Source organism: Hibiscus syriacus, unplaced genomic scaffold (genome assembly GCF_006381635.1).
Source record: "Hibiscus syriacus cultivar Baekdansim isolate YM2019G1 unplaced genomic scaffold, ASM638163v2 tig00112604_pilon, whole genome shotgun sequence".
NCBI classification, from domain to species: domain Eukaryota; kingdom Viridiplantae; phylum Streptophyta; class Magnoliopsida; order Malvales; family Malvaceae; genus Hibiscus; species Hibiscus syriacus.
The window spans coordinates 530853-551962 of record NW_024063366.1 but is presented as its reverse complement, the minus strand read 5'-3'; the positions used below and the strand labels follow the sequence as shown (position 1 = coordinate 551962).

Below are 21110 nucleotides of genomic sequence, written 5' to 3'. Positions count from 1 at the left end.
TCTGAAAGGAAAGAATAGCCGTCAAAAGCCTTGAGAAAGGAAAGCAAAAAATGGAAAATTTTGAGGTTGACAGAAGAGAGCGAATTATAAAAAGCAAAGCTGAACACCGCAAGATCATGAATGAAATGCAAAGAGAAAGGGATCGAGCCAAAGATTTAGAAGAGATGAAGAATGACATCTTTTATAAATTTGAAGGTGAGAAAAATATCATGTTCAAGGGATTTGAATCTGAAATGAACCAGCTGATTGCTGAACTTGAAGTCAGAGGCCAAAAGATGGAAGAATCCAATATTGAAAAAGAAAAATGGGAGCTGGAAAGAAAAAATTTCAACACCAGACTTGAGGTAGAGCAGGAAGTGGCTAGCTAGCAGTTGGATGCAAAGATGCAGAAACAAGGATGTTCAAATCCAGAAGCTTAATCAAAGAACGCAAGAAGCAAGAACAAAACTTGAAGAAGATCTGGATCAGTCTAGAAACAAAAACTCAAAGTTTAACGCTTACATTTTGCAACTTGAAGAATCATTATTTCAAGAAAATGTTCGTCTAGGACCTAATGATCTCAAAGAAAGTAATGAGGACAGTGCTTCACTGCGAAGACGCATTAGAGATCTTGAAAAAATTCTGCACAATTGTCAAGTCAGAATCACTGAGTTAGAGCAAACTCTTGAAGGAACGAATGAACAATAACAAAAGTCAACTGATTTCTATGTTGAAAGAAGTGAAGAAAGAAGTAATATGGTGTTCGAGGCCATGGTACAAATGAGCGAAGTTGCTAGATATATTGGGGAATTAGCTGTTGAAGCCAAAATAATTGAGCATCACGTTGATCCAGTTTCTAAGTTCGGAAAGAAGGTGTCATGGTTAATGAAAGAAATTATAGAGCTTAATAGGAAAGCTACGCCTTATCTGTAGTTATGAACTATTATAAAGAAACTTTTGTATGCCGATGAAAGTTGTTCTATGACAGTTAACTTTTTGGGATCAATACCTTTTTGCATACATACATTTTGCATACATTCATCATTCATTTCATGATTTTCTTTATGAATATTTTTTTTATTAAGATAAAATTCATTAATTAAAATTTGAAAAAAAATAATATTAAAAGATTTTTCAATCGCAGTTATTCTGGCCAAAAGAGAAATACAACATCACTACGGTACTAGACAAGCTACTAAGAGAATTATGGAGGATAAAATACAACGTATTGAGGAACATCATAATAAAGAACAAGCAGAAATGAGAATGAAGCTGGAGAAAATTGAAGACAGTATTGCAAATTCACAAGACAGCATGATGCAGAAAATAGAGACATGTTTAAAAGGCAGGCTATCATTGGAAAATGCATGAAAATCCTGTATCTTTCGACCAAGAACCTATGTATCCTCTAGGTTTTCCACCAGAACCAATTTATCACTCTGGTACTACACCTATACAAATCAATGCTCGTACATCAGCATTTCAAGAAGCCAAACCACATGAAAATCGACAAGAAGATCCTGCATCTTCAAGCAAAAATCCACTTATATCAGATGTGAAAATAGGGGATTTTAATGCTGAGCATCTAATCCCAGATTTGAATGAGCTGAATGAGAAACAAAAAGTAAATGAAGAATGACCAGACATATCAAGAGCTTAAAGAACGAATGAAATCCGTGGAAATAACTGAATCATTCTATGGGTTTGACGCCAGTGAGTTGAGTTTGGTTCCAGACTTAATCCTCCCCATCAAGTTCAAAGCTCCCGAATTTGATAAATATGACGGTACTACATGCCCTTCATCCCACATTACTATGTTTTGTCGAAGAATGGCAGGATATGTGAAGGACGAGAAATTGTTAATTCACTGCTTTCAGGATAGTTTGACAGGACCAGCCTTAAAATGGTATACTCAATTGACCAAAGCCAACATTAGATCCTGGAAAGATCTGGCTAAAGCATTCTTAGAGCAGTACCGCCACGTAACAGACATGGTTCCTGATAGATGGACTCTCCAAAATTTGGAGAAAAAGAATAATGAAACATTCAGACAGTATGCCCAGAGATGGCGTGACACGGCAGCCCAAGTTCAACCACCTTTGTCAGAAAAAGAGGCCACAGTAATATTTGTCCATACATTGAAAGCTCCTTATTTAAATCATCTAATGGGGAATGCAACCAGAAATTTTGCTGATTTGGTCATTTCTGGAGAACTCATTGAAAATGTCTTGAAAAGTGGTAAAATTGAATCAAATGAGGGGTCTAGTTCCAAAAGACCTATGTATCGGAAAAAAGAGAATGAAGTCAACAATGCAAATTCTTACAACAAGGATTCATTGAAAAGTGTTATAATAACCCATCCAAGGGTTAAGAAAGAAGAAACAAACACTAATCGAGCAGAGTCTAGAGGATCTCGAAAGGAAAATGAAAGGTTGTCTTTTACACCTTTACCAGTACCATATGCGGAGATCTATGATTCGCTGTTAAAAGCAGATGTCATACGGCCCTATCCTTTGGTTCCCATGTAACCACCATTCCCTCCTTGGTATGATACAAAGGCACACTATGTTTACCATGAAGGAATTACGGGTCATTCTGTTGAAAACTGTTTGGCATTCAAAAGGGTGGTTCAAAATTTGATCAACACTGGAAAGTTGGAATTCAATACACCATCTGCATCAAATCATCCATTGCCAAATCATGGAGATAAAAACGTGAATGCAATTCAGGAAGAGAACAGAAAGAAAGCAAAAACTGACATTTCTGAAATTAAATCTCCTTTTGTTTGGGTATTCCAACAACTCTCTTTAGCCGGTATAATTCCACAACAATTCAGGCCAAAGCAGAATGAAGGCAAGAATTATTGTGAATATCATCAAGAGAAGGGCATAAAATTCAACTATGTCCTGAGTTTAGGGATTTGGTGCAAAATTGATGAACAACAGAGAAATAGAATTCTTTGAAGAAGAACCAGGGAAAAAAGAAGATGATGTTTGCTCATCAGAGGATTCTAAACCTAGTCAAAGAATAAATGATCCTGTGATCATTAATGTGAAATCATCTACGGTGATTCCTGCACCAATAATCCGAAAGTAGTTATCACCACTCCTCTACCATTTCCATACAAAGATACCCACAGGTACCTTGGAATTATACTACCAATGTTTCAATGGTAGGAGGATCTGTTTCTCTAAAAAACAGAAGAGAAAATACAGAGTTTGGATACAACATCGACGTCTGAAGCAATGAGCGAAGTCGGTTCTTTACAAGAAGTGGGAGATGTTACTCTCCCGAAACATCCAATGCTTCAGAACAAGTGAAAGCAAAAGGAAAAGCCATGGTAATACCTCAGAAGGTATTTGATGATGAATCCCCTCCAGCATTCAATGAGCCTGTGACAGAAAAACAAGCTCAAGAATTTTTGAAATTCCTGAAACATAGTGAGTATAGTGTAGTTGAACAACTACACAAACAACAAGCGAGAATTTCTATTCTTGATCTATTGATGAATTCAGAAGCACATAGAAATGCTTTGATGAAAATGCTCAATCAAACATTTATCCCTGAAGATATATCCCTCAATAAACTTGACAGAATTGTGGGACATATAGCCGCTGACAATTACATAACGTTCACGGATGATGAAATACCGGAAGGCGGAATGGGGTCAGTAAAAGCTTTGAATATCACGACACATTGTCATGGTCATGTGTTTCCAGGAGTATTGATTGACAATGGATCCGCTCTCAACTTGATGCCTCTAGTCACACTTCAAAGAATACCTGTGGATCAATCACACATGAAGAGTTATCAGAATGTAGTGCGAACCTTTGATGGTACTCAAAAAGAGGTGCTCGGGAAAATGGAAATCCCGTTGTTAATTGGACCAGTCGTGTACAATATTGACTTTGTGGTGATGGACATCCACCCTACATATAATTGTTTATTAGGGAGGCCATGGATTCATTCAGCAGGAGCCGTTCCTTCTTCATTACATCAGAAATTGAAATTTGTTGTTGATGGACAACTAATATGCGTAGGAGCTGAAGAAGAAATCATTGCGTCTATAACAAGTGGTGTTCCATTTATTGAAACCAATGATGATGCACTTGAATGCTCTTTCCGAGCTCTTGAATTTGTCAATGCAACCTTTATTGCAGAAGGAAGTAAAATTCCATATCCCAGATTATCTGATTGCACCAAGATGACGGTACGACAAACTTTAGGCATCGGAGCTAAAGCTGGGAAAGGTTTAGGAAAGAATCTTCAAGGGATTTCGGTTCCTGTAAATATACAGATGAAGAAAGATCGTTTTGGGCTTGGATTTAAGCCCAATTTTCAGCAAAAGAACAAAGAGATGAAAAGAAGATGTGAAGACAAAAGGAAAGTTGAAAGGGAAAGAAATCCTTTGGGAACACATGTTTTTCCCACAGTTGAAGACCATATTCAGATCAGGGGGAACAATTAATGTAGAACAACAGCTTGTGGAAGCCTTTAAAGAAGAAAAGTTGACGAAAGATCAAAGCATAGTTAAAGAAGCTATGAATGGATTATTTATCAACATGATCATGAATGACAACAAGACTAGCAAATACTTGGATAGGATTCGCCCATGTTTTCCTGGAGAAACACTCAACAATTGGACCACTGAAGATCTTCCTATAGTTTTTAATATTAACGCAGAGTAATATTCAGAACTAATCTTTATGTTTAGCTCAAAAATATGAAAACTTTTTGTTATCTTGTAAAGGAAATTATGTTAAATATAAGAAATTTTCTTTAAAATTTTCAGATGGCAATCATTCTTTACATTTTCTTACATTTATACATTTATTTATTTCATAAATTTACTATATTCTTTCAGAAATATGTCCTACTTAAATTTTCAGGTGTCACCATGTTAATAGCATGTTTATTCCTAAATTTAATCAAGAGATTAATTTAGAGCAACCCATATGTCTGGAAGAAATCAATGGGTGTGAGGATGAACTGGAATGTGATGTTCCTACTGAACTATTAAGATTGGTAGAAAAAGAAGACAAACAAATTCTACCCCACAAAGAAGAGATTGAGACTGTGAATTTGGGAACAGATGAAGAAATGAAAGAGGTGAAAATTGGTACTACTCTGACAGTCCAGATAAAACAAGAATTGACAAATCTCCTTCAAGAGTTCAAAGATATCTTTGCCTGGTCTTATCAAGATATGCCTGGTTTAAGCACAGATATAGTGATGCACAAGCTTCCAATCAATCCAGAATATAAACCGGTCCAACAAAAGCTCAGACGAATGAGGCCAGAAATGTTGTTGCAAATCAAAGAAGAAGTGATGAAACAGATCAATGCAGGTTTCCTACAGGCAGCCAAATACCCAGAATGGGTAGCCAACATTGTTCCCGTACCAAAGAAAAATGGGAAAGTTCGAATGTGTGTGGATTACAGAGATCTCAACAAAGCTAGTCCGAAAGATAGCTTTCCATTACCCCACATAGACACATTGGTAGATAATACTGCAGGACACGCATGGTTTTCATTTATGGATGGCTTTTCAGGATATAATCAGATAAAAATGAATCCTGAAGACATGGAAAAAACAACATTTGTAACCATGTGGGGCACATTCTGTTATAAAGTGATGCCATTTGGATTGAAAAATGCAGGGGCAACGTATCAAAGAGCCATGGTAACTTTGTTTCATGACATGATGCATAAAGAGATTGAAGTATATGTAGATGACATGATTGCCAAATCCCGAACTGAAGAAGAACATATTCAAAATCTGAGAAAGCTTTTCCAGAGATTGAGGAAATATCAATTAAAGCTCAACCCCACAAAATGCACTTTCGGGGTAACTTCTGGAAAACTTTTGGGATTTGTGGTCAGCAAAAAAGGAATCGAGATTGATCCAGATAAAGTAAAAGCAATTCAAGATCTTCCACCACCCAATACAAAAAAAGAAGTTCGAGGCTTTTTGGGAAGATTAAATTATATTTCTCGGTTCATTTCTCAATTAACTGACAAATATGATCCAGTGTTTAAATTACTTCGAAAGAATAATCCTGAAGTCTGGAATGAAGAATGTCAAGAAACTTTGGATATTATTAAGAAATATTTATCCAATGCCCCATTTTAGTATCACCAATGCTGATAACCGTTAATTCTCTACTTGACGGTCTTCGAAAATTCGATGGGATGTGTACTAGGACAGCATGATGAATCTGGAAGGAAAGAAAAAGCTATTTATTATCTGAGCAAGAAATTTAATGATTGTGAAATTCGATATCCACCAATACAAAAATTATGTTGTGCCTTGGTGTGGGCTACTCGAAGACTCAGACAATATATGTTATACCATACTACTTGGTTGATATCCAAACATGATCCTTTAAAATTCTTAATGGAATCACCAGCTTTGACAGGCAGAATGGCTAGATGGCAAATGTTATTATCTGAGTTTGATATTGTATATGTCAACCAAAAAGCAATAAAAGGAAGTGTCATAGCTGATTTTCTGGCTAGGCGTGTATCAAATGATTATCAGCCTTTGAGTTTCAATTTTCCCGATGAAGATTTGTTGTGCATATCCATGAATGAAGAAGTCAGGACAAATGATGCATCTGCATCTTGGAAGCTTTACTTTGACAGAGCATCCAATGCTTTGGGACGAGGAATCGGGGCAGTGTTAATTTCTCCAGAAAATGTTTATTATCCCTTTACAAGTAGACTGGAGTTCTTTTGCACCAATAACATGGCGGAATACGAAGCTTGTGCCATGGGATTGAAAGCAGCTATAGAAAGAAAAATCAAATGTCTCAAAATATATGTAGATTCATCTTTAGTGGTGTATCAATTACGAGGAGAATGGGAAACAAAAGATCCCAAATTGTTGGAATACCGAAATTTTACCCTCGAATTAGTGAAAGAATTTGAGAGAGTCACCTTCAATTATCTCCCTCGAGAAGAAAATCAAATGGCAGATGCTTTGGCTACATTAGCTGCTATGTTTCAAGCAACTAAGAAAGTTGATATGATGCCAATCAAAATGCAAGTATATGAAATTCCTGCACATTGTTATAGTGTGGAAGAAGAGGTAGATGGTAAACCATGGTATCATGATATCCTGCAATATATCAAAAATCAAAGTTATCCACTAAATGCATCGGAAATTGATAAAAGAACCTTAAGAAGAATGGCTGCTGGATATTTTCTTGATGGCGAGATTATGTATAGAATAAGCAATGATCAAATGCTATTGAGATGTTTAAATACCAGCGAAGCTAGAAGCATCATTGAAGAAGTACACAGTGGAATATGTGGAACACATGCAAATGGTCTTTCCATGGCCAGAAAAATAATGAGATATGGATACTATTGGGCTACCATGCACACAGATTGCATTGATTATGCAAGGAAATGTCATAAATGCCAGATATATGCAGATAAGATTCATGTACCCCCATCTCCTTTACATGTAATGACAGCACCCTGGCCATTTTCTATGTGGGGAATAGATGTCATTGGAGCAATCACACCAAAAGCATTGAATGGACATTGCTTCATCCTTGTGGCAATTGATTATTTTACCAAATGGGTTGAAGCTGCTTCATATACCAATATTAAGAGGTCCACAGTCTGTAAATTCATAAAGAAAGAGATAGTTTGCCGGTATGGCCTACCAGAAAGGATCATTACAGATAATGATCTGAACCTGAACAACAAAATGATGACCGAACTTTGTGCACAGTTTAAGATCAAACATGCAAACTCAGTGGCATATCGTCCAAAGATGAATGGGGCAGTTGAAGCAGCAAATAAGAACATCAAGAGAATCATTACAAAGACCACTGAAACTTACAAAGATTGGCACGAGAAGTTACCTTTTGCTTTATATGCATACCGAACTACTGTTCGAACATCTACTGGGGCAACACCGTTTTCTTTAGTCTACGGGATGGAAGCAGTCTTACCAATTGAAGTTGAGATTCCATCGCTTCGAATATTGAGAGAAACAAAATTGGATGAATCTGAATGGATCCAAGCTAGAGTTGATCAATTGAACCTGGTTGAGGAGAAAAGATTGAAAGTTATTTGTCATGGACAGATGTATCAAAAACGGATGATGAAGTCTCATGACAAAAAAGTACATCCAAGAGAGTTCCAAGAGGGTGATCTAGTACTAAAAAAGATCTTGCCTATACATAAAGATTTCCGTGGGAAATGGATGCCTAATTGGGAAGGGCCATACGCTGTGAAAAAGGCCTTTTCCGGAGGAGCGTTGATCTTGGCAGAAATGGATGGAAAAATTCTAAGAAATCCAATAAACTCAGATTCTATCAAGAAATATTATGCTTGAAGAAAAGAAGAAAAAGAGAAAAAAGAAAGAAAAAAAAAAGAGAGAAAAGAAAAAAGAAAAAGAAAAAGGGGTGTCAAGATGAAAACCCGCAAAGGGCATTTTGTAACCAAAGGAAGGATTTGAGTTGAAAACCTGAATGGGCGGCTCAAATGCATGTTGATATTAGGCATCTGGCAATTGAACCCTCTTAAGATTTTGACAGTTTAGGAGAAACTTCACATCTACAAGCATTTCGACAACATTTGAGATCTTCCAGACAAAAGCTTACATCATTACTCTAAATTGTGTCAATTTGATTAATTTAGAAATACTTATGCTAATAATTTGTTGAGACATTTGAATTTTTATCAATCTTATGCTTGTCATAACTTTGAATACAATTCTATCTATTTTAAGTTCAATTTATTTATTTTCGAAAATTCAATTTATTCTTTTATTGAATTAACATAATTTTGAAATAAGTTAAAGATTTCTGAATATCACTTTATGTTAATACCTTTTAAAAGCATGGAATACAAAGTAAGCAAATCATCACCATCTTAAAGCCATGAACAATAAGGTTGTTATGCTGGATGCCACTGACAACAAGGTCGAGTCCATTAAAACTACTCATCAATTGCTCCAACCGATCATCATTCAGTTCTTGCACATCTGTTTTCAAAAGTATGCCAAGATAGTAAAAGACAACCTCTGTATCATTGATCCCAGAGAAAAGAGACAGGACACTAATACCACCAGGAAACATATCTCTAGCAGATCCTTCTCCTCGTGTATGGTTTTTAGGGAAACTTAGAAGCATTTCCACCTCATCAGGTTCAAGTGGAGCAACTTTATTCCTTCCAACCCATACTAGATTCCATTTTTAGCACTCATCAAGAACATACTTTTGGACATTCGAATGTGATTCATTGTCATAAGCTTCAAAAGCCTTACAGATCCTTTCTATCAATTTGGCACTTTCTGTACATGTTTATAAACAGTTCAACTTTGTTCTTGGATCCCAGGAAGGCCATCATTTCTTTGTCAATGGAAAAGCATCAGCACATGGAGGAAGCAGAATAAAGAGAAAATATGTTCTTAATTGGCAGAATTATGAATATAGCCCTTTTCAGTGTAGTAGCATGAAAATACTTCGAATCTACAAATTCTGGCTTTACATCGAATAAGTACTGTGATATCCCAGTCCAAACATTAAATGGAACAAATGCCATGTGCTCATAGCATCTTCTGGAAGTGTTCTTTGAGTTATCTGATCTGATTTGGTAAAATCAATCATTGAATTTGGAAGAATAATGTGCTCATAGCATCTTCTGGAAGTGTTCTTTGAGTTATCTGATCTGGTTTGGTAAAATCAATCATTGAATTTGGAAGAATAATGTGCTCATAGCATCTTCTGGAAGTGTTCTTTGAGTTATCTGATCTGGTTTGGTAAAATCAATCATTGAATTTGGAAGAATAATGTGCTCATAGCATCTTCTGGAAGTGTTCTTTGAGTTATCTGATCTGATTTGGTAAAATCAATCATTGAATTTGGAAGAATAATGTGCTCATAGCATCTTCTAGAAATGTTCTTTGAGTTATCTGATCTGGTTTGGTAAAATCAATCATTGAATTTGGAAGGAATGTGCTCATAGCATCTTCTGGAAATGTTCTTTGAGTTATCTGATCTGATTTGGTAAAATCAATCATTGAATTTGGAATAGGAATGTGCTCATAGCATCTTCTGGAAGTGTTCTTTGAGTTATCTAGTTTGGTAAAATCAATCATTGAATTTGGAATAGGAATGTGCTCATAGCATCTTCTGGAAGTGTTCTTTGAGTTATCTGATTTGGTAAAATCAATCATTGAATTTGGAAGAGGAATGTGCTCATAGCATCTTCTGGAAGTGTTCTTTAAGTTATTTGATCTGGTTTGGTAAAATCAGTTATTGAATTTGAAAGAGGAATGTGCTAATAGCATCTTCTGGAAGTGTTTTTTGAGTTATATGATTTGGTAAAATCAATCATTGAATTTGGAAGAGGAATGTGCTCATAGCATCTTCTGGAAGTGTTCTTTGAGTTATCTGATCTGGTTTGGTATGAACCCCAAAACCAATCATTGGATTTAAAAGATGAATTTGCTCATAGTAGAAATAAGGAGACCCAATAGCATCTTCTGAAAGTGTTCTTTGAGTTTATCTGATCTGATTCGGTATGAACCCCAGAACCGATCATTGGAATTGAAAGATGAACTGCATGATCATCTTCATTAAGAAGCTTCTTTTCAAGCTTCCTCTGCTTCTTCCTTTTCCACAAATCATAGCCCAAGTTTCGCCTTTGCTTGTAATTGGGATCATTGCATAATGGCTTCCCATCTTTTACCGGAAGAAATGTGTCAGCAGCCTTAACCATTTGAGTAGCACATATAAAATTTGTCAATTTTGCAATTGATGAATCTGGATCACATCTCTCCATGGCTATTGAAGCTTCAGCCTCTGAGAATCCCATTTTTGTCAAGTATAACAGTTTATTCTCCTCATCAGAATCAGAATTCAAGATTTCTCGGTATTAAAAGAACTATCGATATCTGTGAAATCATCTTGAAAAGTCACTTCATAATCAGGTGAGTTGTTATCAGAATTAACATGTTGCATGAATGCAAGCTTTTCAAGAGCCTATACTATTGAGTTTTATTCTCAAGAGGTTTTGTGACATTATATCTACATCTACATTTGTCAAAGATGATAGATTATCTGATTTGAAGAAGAAAGATTTATTGGGTTTCTACAACTGAAGAAATATTCAGTTCACCAATCTGAAATCAAATAACTTAACATTCATGCATCATATTTAGGTGTTTGCAAAAATAGGTGCATTTTCATTCATTTTCATCCATGTTGAATTTTTAACAGGAATTTCAAAGATTTTAGCAAAGATTTAAATCCATCATTCAATGGATCAACAGTGTCAGTTCAAGTTCATAATGAGAAGAACTCATCTGAAGAAGGAAGAAGAAGTTCATAATGAGAAGAATTTGTTCAACCTTTTGCTCAAATCCATCACTTGATGGATCAACTTTTCCAGTTCGAGTTCATAATGAGAAGAACTCATCTGAAGAAGGAAGAAGAAGTTCATAATGAGAAGAATTTGTTCAACCTTTTGCTCAAATCCATCACTTGATGGATCAGCTTTTCCAGTTCGAGTTCATAATGAGAAGAACTCATCTGAAAAAGAAAGAAGAAGTTCATAATAAGAAGAACTTGTTCAACTTTTGCTTGAATTCATCATTTGATGGATTAGCTCTTCCAGAAAGAGTTCATAATGAGAAGAATTCATCTGAAGAAGAGAAAGTTCATAATAAGAAGAGCTTATTCAACCTTTTGAATGACTCTATCACAGAAGGAAAGAGGTCAACATCATCCCCAGCGGAAAGTTCATAATGAGAAGAACTCATCTGAAGAAAGAGAAGAATTTATTCAACATCTCCATACTAATCAAGTGAAGTCAAATGAAAAAAAAACTCATTATCTTTTCGTCTTTGCTCTATTCTTATTAAGAATAAGAAAAGAGGGGCAGCTGAAGATATTCATTTTTTTCATTTTAATGTTATTTATATAATTATTATTATTATTATTATAATTATAATTATTATTATTATTATTATATATTATTTAATATTACAAAACCCAAAATGGAGGCCCAATTACAAATGGTGGCCCAAATTCAGAAGCCCAATAGAAACCCTAAACCAGATTAGGGTTTCCCTCTTCCCCAGCCGCCTCAGCCTGCTACCGTTGGATCTGGCAAGATCCAACAGTCCAGATGGTTCCAGCAGGAAACCCTAGGGTTATGATACCCTAGGGCCACGACGCCGGCCGCCTCTCTGACCCGTCCATCAGCTGCTGCCACGCTTCAACAGAAACATCCAGAGGAAGCAGGGAACGCCGTCCACGTTCCAACCATGGGGTGAGTCACCACCTACGGTTTGGTGACTCACCGAACTCTTCCCTTCGGACTGGTCCGAGATGAGCACTGGTGATGGCTATAAAGCCATCACCCAACCTGAAAAAAGAAAAGACAACAGAGGGGGAGAGACAGAAAACAGAGAGCAAAGATACAAAAACGAAGAACAAACAACCCACAACCAGCAGTAAACCAAAACAGAAACAAAAAGAAAGGAAAGAAGCTTACCGAGGAAGCCACCGGACCTTTCAAACGTCACCAAAACCTTCGGAAACCGAAGGTATTTCTTTAGATTTGCTCCGATCAAGAGCTATTTAGGAGAAAAAAGCACCGGAACCGTCCTTAGGACGGTCCGATCTACATAATGATAAAAAAATAAAATTTTCCGGCCACCGGATGCGGTGGCCGGCGATGACGGTCACGGCGGCAGACGGCTGCCGTCTGGTGACCGGCTTCCCTCCGATGAGGGAAGCTAGAGAGAGGGGAGAGCGTTTATTTCTCTCTCAGTTAGAGAGAGAAATAAAAAAAAAGAAATGAAATATGGCCCGAAGGGCCAGCTAAATTCGGCTTTAAATAGTCCTTCCCGAACGACGTCGTTTCGGGGAGGGCTATTCGTGTAATTAAATAATAATTAAATCATTTCCGCAGTCAGCCTAATTTTGTAACATTCCATTTTAGTCACTAAATCAATTTATAATCCTTTTAATTCGGTTCTTTAATTTTAATTTTATTTATTTTAGTCCTTTGTATTAAAATAATATATTTAGGGTAAATAACAGATTTAATCCCTTAATTTTAATAATTAATATTTTAATCCTGAGTTTATATTTTTAATTTATTTTAATCTGATATTCGAATTTTAGATAAGTTTTATTTTAGTCACTAAATTAATAAAATAAGAAAATAGCATGTTTAATCCCTATAATTTTGATTAATTATGAATTAGGTTTTTAATTTTAATTTTACTATAATTTAGTCACTAATTTTAAATGTTTTCATTTATATTTTACTGCTTTTAAATATATCGTTCTAATTGTATTTTTATTGTTTTAATTTTACTTGTTTATATATTTAAATATTTTTATGTATTCATAAATATATATAATAAATAATAATTTATATTTTTTCAATAAATTATTTTAATATTTATTTTTCAATATCGAAGAAAAGGGCAGTCTTAATACAACTGGATGTCCTATTCTGGTATTTTAAAATTAAAAATTATAAAAAATATTATTTAATTTTATGTAAATTAATATTTATTAATATCAAAGAAAAGAGCTGTCTTAAGGCACCTAGAAGTCCTTTTCCGATATTTTTAAATAAATAAATATTTTTTATATAATTTTGAAATAATAGGATTATAAATTAAATATATTTTGAATTTTTAAAATTTTAATAATAGAGACAATTTATAATTAAAAAAAGTACCAATTTTGGGCGTTGTAGGGGTGCTAATCCTTCCCTAAACGTAACTGACCACGAATCCCTTTTTATTATTAAAAAGAACGAATTTTTGGTTATAAACGCAGATCAGTTCATTTTTTATTTGATGTTTTCTTAAAACTCTTTTAAAAAAATAATTTTTAGGTATTCGACCTACCTGACCTAAAAGGCCGATGGCGACTTCCAAATTATTTTCAAAACCATTTATTCACATCAATTTTCCCGCCAAATAAATATTTCGTGTCCGGACGAAAACCGGTTACGACAGATCCAACTTAACTTTTTTTCATGGCAAGGTTTAGATTGGCAGTGTGGTTCTTTGCTAAAAGTCCTGAAATCACAATTTCGATGGATTCTCTAATTGGTGACCCGTCATTGTAGGACTCCCAGACATCGTTAAGGAAATAGACTTATCATCACATCATGTGGTCCCCTCCTCCCGAGGGTTTCTTCAAAATCAACGTTGATGGAGTTGTGACTAAAGATTGCAATGCGGGTGGGGTTGGAGGTATTCTGAGGGATGCTTCAAGGAAGGTTTTAGGGTCGTTCTCGGAATGAACAGGAGCCAGCCCTCCAGCTATGGTGGAATTAGTGGCAATTAAAACCGGCTTACTTTTCTTCGGGTCTTCAGCATGAAATTCTAAGGGGTGTCTCATTATAGAAAGTGATTGTAAAAACTGTGTCGAGTGGATCAATGATTCATCTTCATGCCCTGTTTTATACTTATCTATTGTAAGGGATATGGTTAAGTGGATAAGCGGCAGAGAGACTATTATTGATGTAATTCCTAGGAGTGCAAATTGCGAGGCTGCCACACTAGCGAAGGATGGAATAGGCTGATGATAGGTTCCTTGGTGGAGCAGTAAACTGGGGGTTGGGTTGAGTAGTTTTTTCATTAGTTTGGGGCTTTGGCTGTATTCAAAACTGCTCTAAATATTTATTAATAAATCTTGAGGTACTCTTTTTCTCCTTCGCTACTTGTTGGTTTACCATAAGATAAACCGACAATTATGAAGTTTTAACGAGACCTCCAATTCTTATAAAAAAAAATCTTGGTCTAAGATTTGCCTACCAGACCTGCAAAATGTAGACCAGCGTTTCTGCATGCAACAGCAGTCATCATCATGTGAGAACCATCAAGTGAGTGGACAAAATTTGGAGGGAATGCAGTTCTCTGTTTTCTAACATCGACCTAGAATTGACAAATTATTAGTTCTCCTACTTGCTTATGAAAAAACCAAGCAGAAACAAGAACTCAAAACAAGGGCCAGAATAAGGAACTTTCTGAGCTGCCCTCCCGCTGCAAGGCTAATACTTGTAGAGAAGTTCTTATCTGAAAAGCAGCAGTGAATTTTTTACTCTAATGCCAATATTTTTAATTGAAAGATCAAATGAGTATGGCTAATATTCTATTAAAGTGTATCCTAATCCAACTGCAATCCTGAAGCCTGAAGTATGAGCACTTTAAGAAAGACAAAGCTTTAGCCCATGCAATATTGACAAAAAGAACAGTTTTTCTTTTCCTCCTAGTAATTCAAAAACACTGGCTAAGAACATGAGTTTATTGAGAGTATGAAGAAACACTCCTCTAGCTCTAGTGCTTCATCTTTGTTCCTCAAAGTTATTGCGGTTACGGATATAATAAAATGTGTTCGTAGGTATTTTAATGTAAGGGAACCTTCCACAAATCACTTGACTTGGCTGGACGGACGAACCAGAAAGCCAGTCCTTTAAGTGGACAATTTTCCCATTGGATTGTTTGAGATTAAAATTCAGGCTTAATAACCCAGTACATTGCAATTATAACACTTACAAGATGTCGTTCACTTTTATAATAGGGCTGCACAATAGGGAGACCAAGAGGTGTTGTCCATCGCACCGGTTGATTCTCTGAAGCAACAATCTACCATACAAGGATTTCACAGACTAATAAGTTGATAGTACTAAAAGTCAGTGCTCCACAATTACCATATGGTAGTTTGTATCACGTTTCTTGTAATATAACAATTCACACCTTTGCACAGTCACCTAACCAACCCATTATGTTGAGTGCTGCTTGGAATAATTCTCCAAGGTCAGCCAATGTCACCTGATAATGTATCAAAATAGGCAAGTTAAATTACTTTAATTCAACAAAAAATATTGATAGCGCAATCTTCTATTGATCTATCTTATTCATCCTTTTCACAAGGTTATACGCAAGCAGACACACCAACAAATATGCATACACCCATGCACACATAAAAATAGAGCATTTCTTCCATCCTCCAAATGCTGATGTAACCGTTCTAGGAAACAATACCCTTCTAAATTAGAAAAGAAAACAATCTAGAATACTCCCACTTTATATCATCTAACAACAATTTTCAAAGTGTAAGATTCCTATGTCAAGAAATTGAGAGAAGCCACCGAGCACATGAAGAGAGAAATCTAATTGGATGCTTGTGATTAGAAACCCAGTCTAACGTATTAATAGTACAGAGATTATCACAATTAGTGCTTGCATACGTATATAAAATTAAATGGGTTGCTTACTTTAACAGTATAGCAAGCTGCAGAAAATAGCAGTCTATCATCAGTTATATGGCCCGTCTCCGCCAATCTTCGTTTTATTTGTTCACGTGCCCCAACAAATGTTACATCATACACTGAGGTCATTACCGTTTGCCATACTAATTTCCGATCCACCTGAACATTTTCAACATTTTAATCTGTTAGCTTAAAAGGAGGAAAGTCCTAATTCAAAATCAATTGTAAATAGTTTAGATGTTAATGTTCAAGGAAATCTAGTAATTTGAATTTCAATAAAACCAAGTCCAACCTGATCAATTAAGAGCTTTGCCAATAAAGCATTAGGATTTGTCGCAGGATCCTTGCTACTGTCCCCCTTCATTATATTGTGCACCCTGCGAAGCCCCAGAAGATTAAAAGTGACATGGGATAAGGATAAATGTCATTCTCATTTCTGAGTACTATATTTCAGGATACATACAAAAGACAAGTTTTCCAGAAACTAAAGCAAGCTGACATAACACTGAAAGATAAGGCTCCAAAGTTCACTCTTATGAAGCATGGATATGAACACAAGCTACGGGAAAGATAGCAACCCAGAACTGAGTATCTCCTCCTGGGCCCTTACAACTTTGTAACCGTCCTTAAGGCTTAAACTCTTGTGTTGCTGCAGCTCAAATAATCTTCCAACCATTATATTATCTGTTCTTCAAGTTTGAAAGGCTAGTTCATTTGAGTTAATTATAAGATTTATCATGACTTTCCTTCTAAAATTCCTTTTATCTACACCTCAAACAATTACAAAATTATATTAACAGGTACTCTGATTTTGGTCTACCAAAGCAAATACATCTGCACCATAATTGAATTCCCGCATCGTCTAGGCATCCCTTCTATCAAGTGTAAATTTCTTAGTTAAAGCAGCACTTCCTATATCCAACAGTTTTCATCCCGATGAAAAAGGCTCCATTCAATTGTTGATATTTCCGCACATAATTTTGCTATCCAAAGCAAAGCACTTTGGATGCCAAAGAAAACATTTTTACAGGACTAACATTAAAGTTTGAATTTTCCTCTTTTTTTTTTTACTTCAATAAAGAAGCAGTACAGTTACGGTCTGGTTGCTTTTTACTCTTTCCTAAGTTTTAAGCAACAACTAAATGCAGCCAATAATATCAGAGAAGGTTAACTCTAAATGGAGAACGGAAAGTAGAGGTGCAGCAAGCTTTTTATCCCATCACTGGTTTACCAGATAATAACTAAAAGGAATTTAATATATATATACCTCACAGCAATCTCTGAATAAACATCAGCAGGTTTCTCTCCAGCGACCAAGTTAACTGCTGCGGCTTCCAACTCTGAGAACGGATAAAAGATGTGAGACCACAGAAGCACTTCTAATAACATAACAGAAAAGAGTGGCTAATGATAAACTCATAATTAGTGGGTAATAATTTTGTAACCAAAATGGGTGTACAGGAAACAAGTTCAGATTCTCAAAAATATATTAAGAAAATATATTTTATACATACGCGTGTGTAAAACCCAGGCATGAGAGTATGGCTTGTAGATTATTTAGAACAAGGAAAAGTGCTTATCTACAACCAGAAAACATACATTGTCTCTTCCCAAGGCTACATAGTGCTGTAAGCCATTGCAGGAACCATCCTGTATTAAAGTTTTTAAGAGAAGAAAAAGAAAGGAGAGTAAGGCAGATGAAGCAGTTGGGGGTGGGGTGGGGAGGGGATGAAATGCGAAACAAGAAACAATAAAGCTAATTAAAAAGCTGAAAGAAGATAAATTATAAATAACCATTTAAAGAAAATCAAAGAGGAATAAGGTTCAGATGTGTGTAAGTAAAACTGATAAACAATGCCCTTTAAACAGGGAGAACAGAATCAAAATAATGCAGGTATTTTCTAACCAGCCATTCATAAAACCTACTATCCTAAATGCGGTAGCAATACAAGCAATGGACATGTCATCTCATTCACATAATCAAGACTTACAACAGATGTCTAGCAGAATGATAATGGTGCTCTATCACTATGAGCTCTCTTGGAATATTCACAATGCTAGAAATCTATCCAATTGAGTAGTTCAAACTATCTTATTATTTTAAGATACATATTCCTATTTTATTACGTTTAACAAGATTAAATAGACAGTATAACTTGACCGAGTACACTACGACGATAGATGCTTTTTCTCTTCTTCAAGGACCCTAATGAAGGTTTACCTGATGAATTGGCAGGTTGGATACGGTACCATGTGGCGATGAGCTCTTTAAGGCTTCTGACAAATTAAAACAAGCAGCTAAGCACTGAAAAGGATCCTCAGCTGTTAACCACCATCGGTTACCATTAATAGGGTTTTCTGCTGAGTTAAATATTTCATCCAAATAGTTATCAACAAATGCCAGACGCCCATCATGTGAAAGCTTTTCAACGCCTCCGGCATACAGATTTGCTAAATGTATTTTCAGCCAATGTAACCCCGAACTCCTCGACAGAGATCGGAACATAGATGATTCAAGTGTGGATGCATGGGGTATGCACGGCCTCGAAAATCAAGATTGTGAGGATAATAAAAGCCTTCCTCATTTCCCATTCTCCGAGCCACCTATCATATGAGAACACATGCACAGACAGGCAAATGCATCAAAATAAAAACCATCAGCAATGCACACACTGATACACTTTTCTTCTGGGGGTAGGGATATGTTACCGAAAGCTTAAGTTAAGTGTCACATCGTTGAGAATGTCTCTCACGGTTAACCTTGTTTGCCTTTCTCACGCTCCATTTCCACTCTTGAATTTCAGTTGAATCCTCCGAATGAGGTTTGTCTGGTATAGGAATCTAACAAACCCATTGAAGGTACATTTCAGGGAGAGAAGTATATAGTGGTAAATATTCACCCCACTTGAAACTGGCTACATATTATTTGGCATGCGGTATAAGTAAAAAGCAGATCATAAGCTTCTTAGAATCTTGAATTGTTATAATGTAGATTCAGTTCACAGTGATTGTTTATGCCACATAGTAATATAATCATATAAAAAATAGAGAGGATTAGTTGCCCAAAATGTAAGGGCGTTTAATTTGGTGGAATAGAGTTTAAAGAGGTTCATGCATGCTAGACTAGTTGTCAACTGAGATTCCAATTCCATGTAAAAATCACCAGAAAGGCAACTGGATGGAAATAACCAGCAGTAAACTGGTATGGTGGAAATCTTGGCATGATTTTAAAATAAACAAGCATGAAGAGAGGTAGATAGTGACCTTTTCATTAAAAGAGTGCTTTCATAATCAAAAAATATATTAATAATTAATACTAGTTTCCAAAGGATTTCAAGTCAGAACCATTAGGATGTGGATACCGTTATCTAGCAAGCATCAAAGCTCTAGGTAGAGTATCATTCAAGCTGCGTTGGATAGCAAGGGCGGGGGAGAAAAATAATATAAGCAGAAGTTCATGATGTGCTCACATCATTTCGATCAACCAAGCCCGCAATGTTGCCACCAGTAGCCCAAATACTCTCTACCACAGCAAGTACCTTATTGTTCACCCTCGATTTGGTGATTCCAAGCGTGTCAAGGGCCTGCATGCATACCATTTCGGAAAGTCAAGCAGCACTAGCAAATATATTAAGACTACTGGCAATAACTAGAAGTTCATGGCAAGCTTTCAATTGCACAAAAGAGTATATTTGTAACAAATCCTCACAGTTCCAGTTCATTGCTTTTATCATATAACATTGAAATAGATTAGATATATAAACTCAACTATAGTCTTATAAGAAATTGGTGCAGAAGAATTTCTCAATTTTTCCTTTTCATCACGAAGGTATTTTAGAATACTCTTAAGAATTTAAGGGGGATATAAATGAACACAAAATTTTCTTTTCTTTTTAAGATAGGGAACATGTGTTTTGTACTTCCTGCTATGTAAGAGAAGGGCAAACCTTTGAATTGAACAATAGAAAATCAGTTAAACATAGAGCTGCAAAATTTATTACATGACATGTCACTAAAGAATTTATGTCGGGCCAACGAATATCTTTGGCCACATATCCTTGGTCCATACATTACTAATCTTGCTCCTCGTATTGCCAATTTTGATATTATGGGTTTCACTTACACATTTTTATGGATGGCCTAGATGAGCACTGCTTGGATTTGATGGGTCTGCTTGCCAGTACCCCTATCACGCCTTACTTCGTTCCCCCATGAGTGATGACACCTTGAGGCGAATGAGTCTTCGTCTGCCGCAATGCGCCTTGACCACTGCTACAAGATCCGTGCTCGGATGTGCAAAAACAAATGCATGATGTCAATGATCGTCTCCACACCATCAAGATGAACATCACTGAGATTCTATCCTATCTTCACCCAAGTCGCGGTCGTGGTCACGGTCGCGGTCACGATCGCCAATGAACACGAGGAGTTTTTCTATCCTTTCTCCCGTACTTTAAATGTTACGTATTGGGACAATACGACTTAAGTAAGGGGTAGAGAATTTGTTGAATTTCACCTTGCTTATCTATGTGCTTTGATCTTAGTTTGCATTGCTTGAATTGATTTTAGTTTTTGTTGAAGTTCTTCGTTTTTGTTGAAGTTCTTCGTTTTGTTGAATGTTTTAGTATGTCATGCTTGCTTGAGATTATATGATTGTTTGAGTTCGGATATTCATGATAACGGATTGCATGAGTAGAGATTTGAGTAAACTTTATTGTGATTATCCATGACTTTGTTGATTGAAATAAAGCCTAACTCAATGCATGTACACACTTTGGTAAGATTTGAGCCTTAATGAGCATGTTCTTTATATTTTTGCTCTTATTCTTGTTTGAGTGTGTCGAACTAACCATTGACAATCTA

At 35.9% G+C, this 21110-nt stretch overlaps 1 pseudogene; it reads right to left on the bottom strand.

Annotated features, from left to right (window-relative positions):
* The window catches only part of LOC120181904, a 44070-nt pseudogene extending 23891 nt beyond the window's left edge, over positions 1-20179 (bottom strand).
* Positions 20180-21110: the final 931 nt, after the last annotated feature.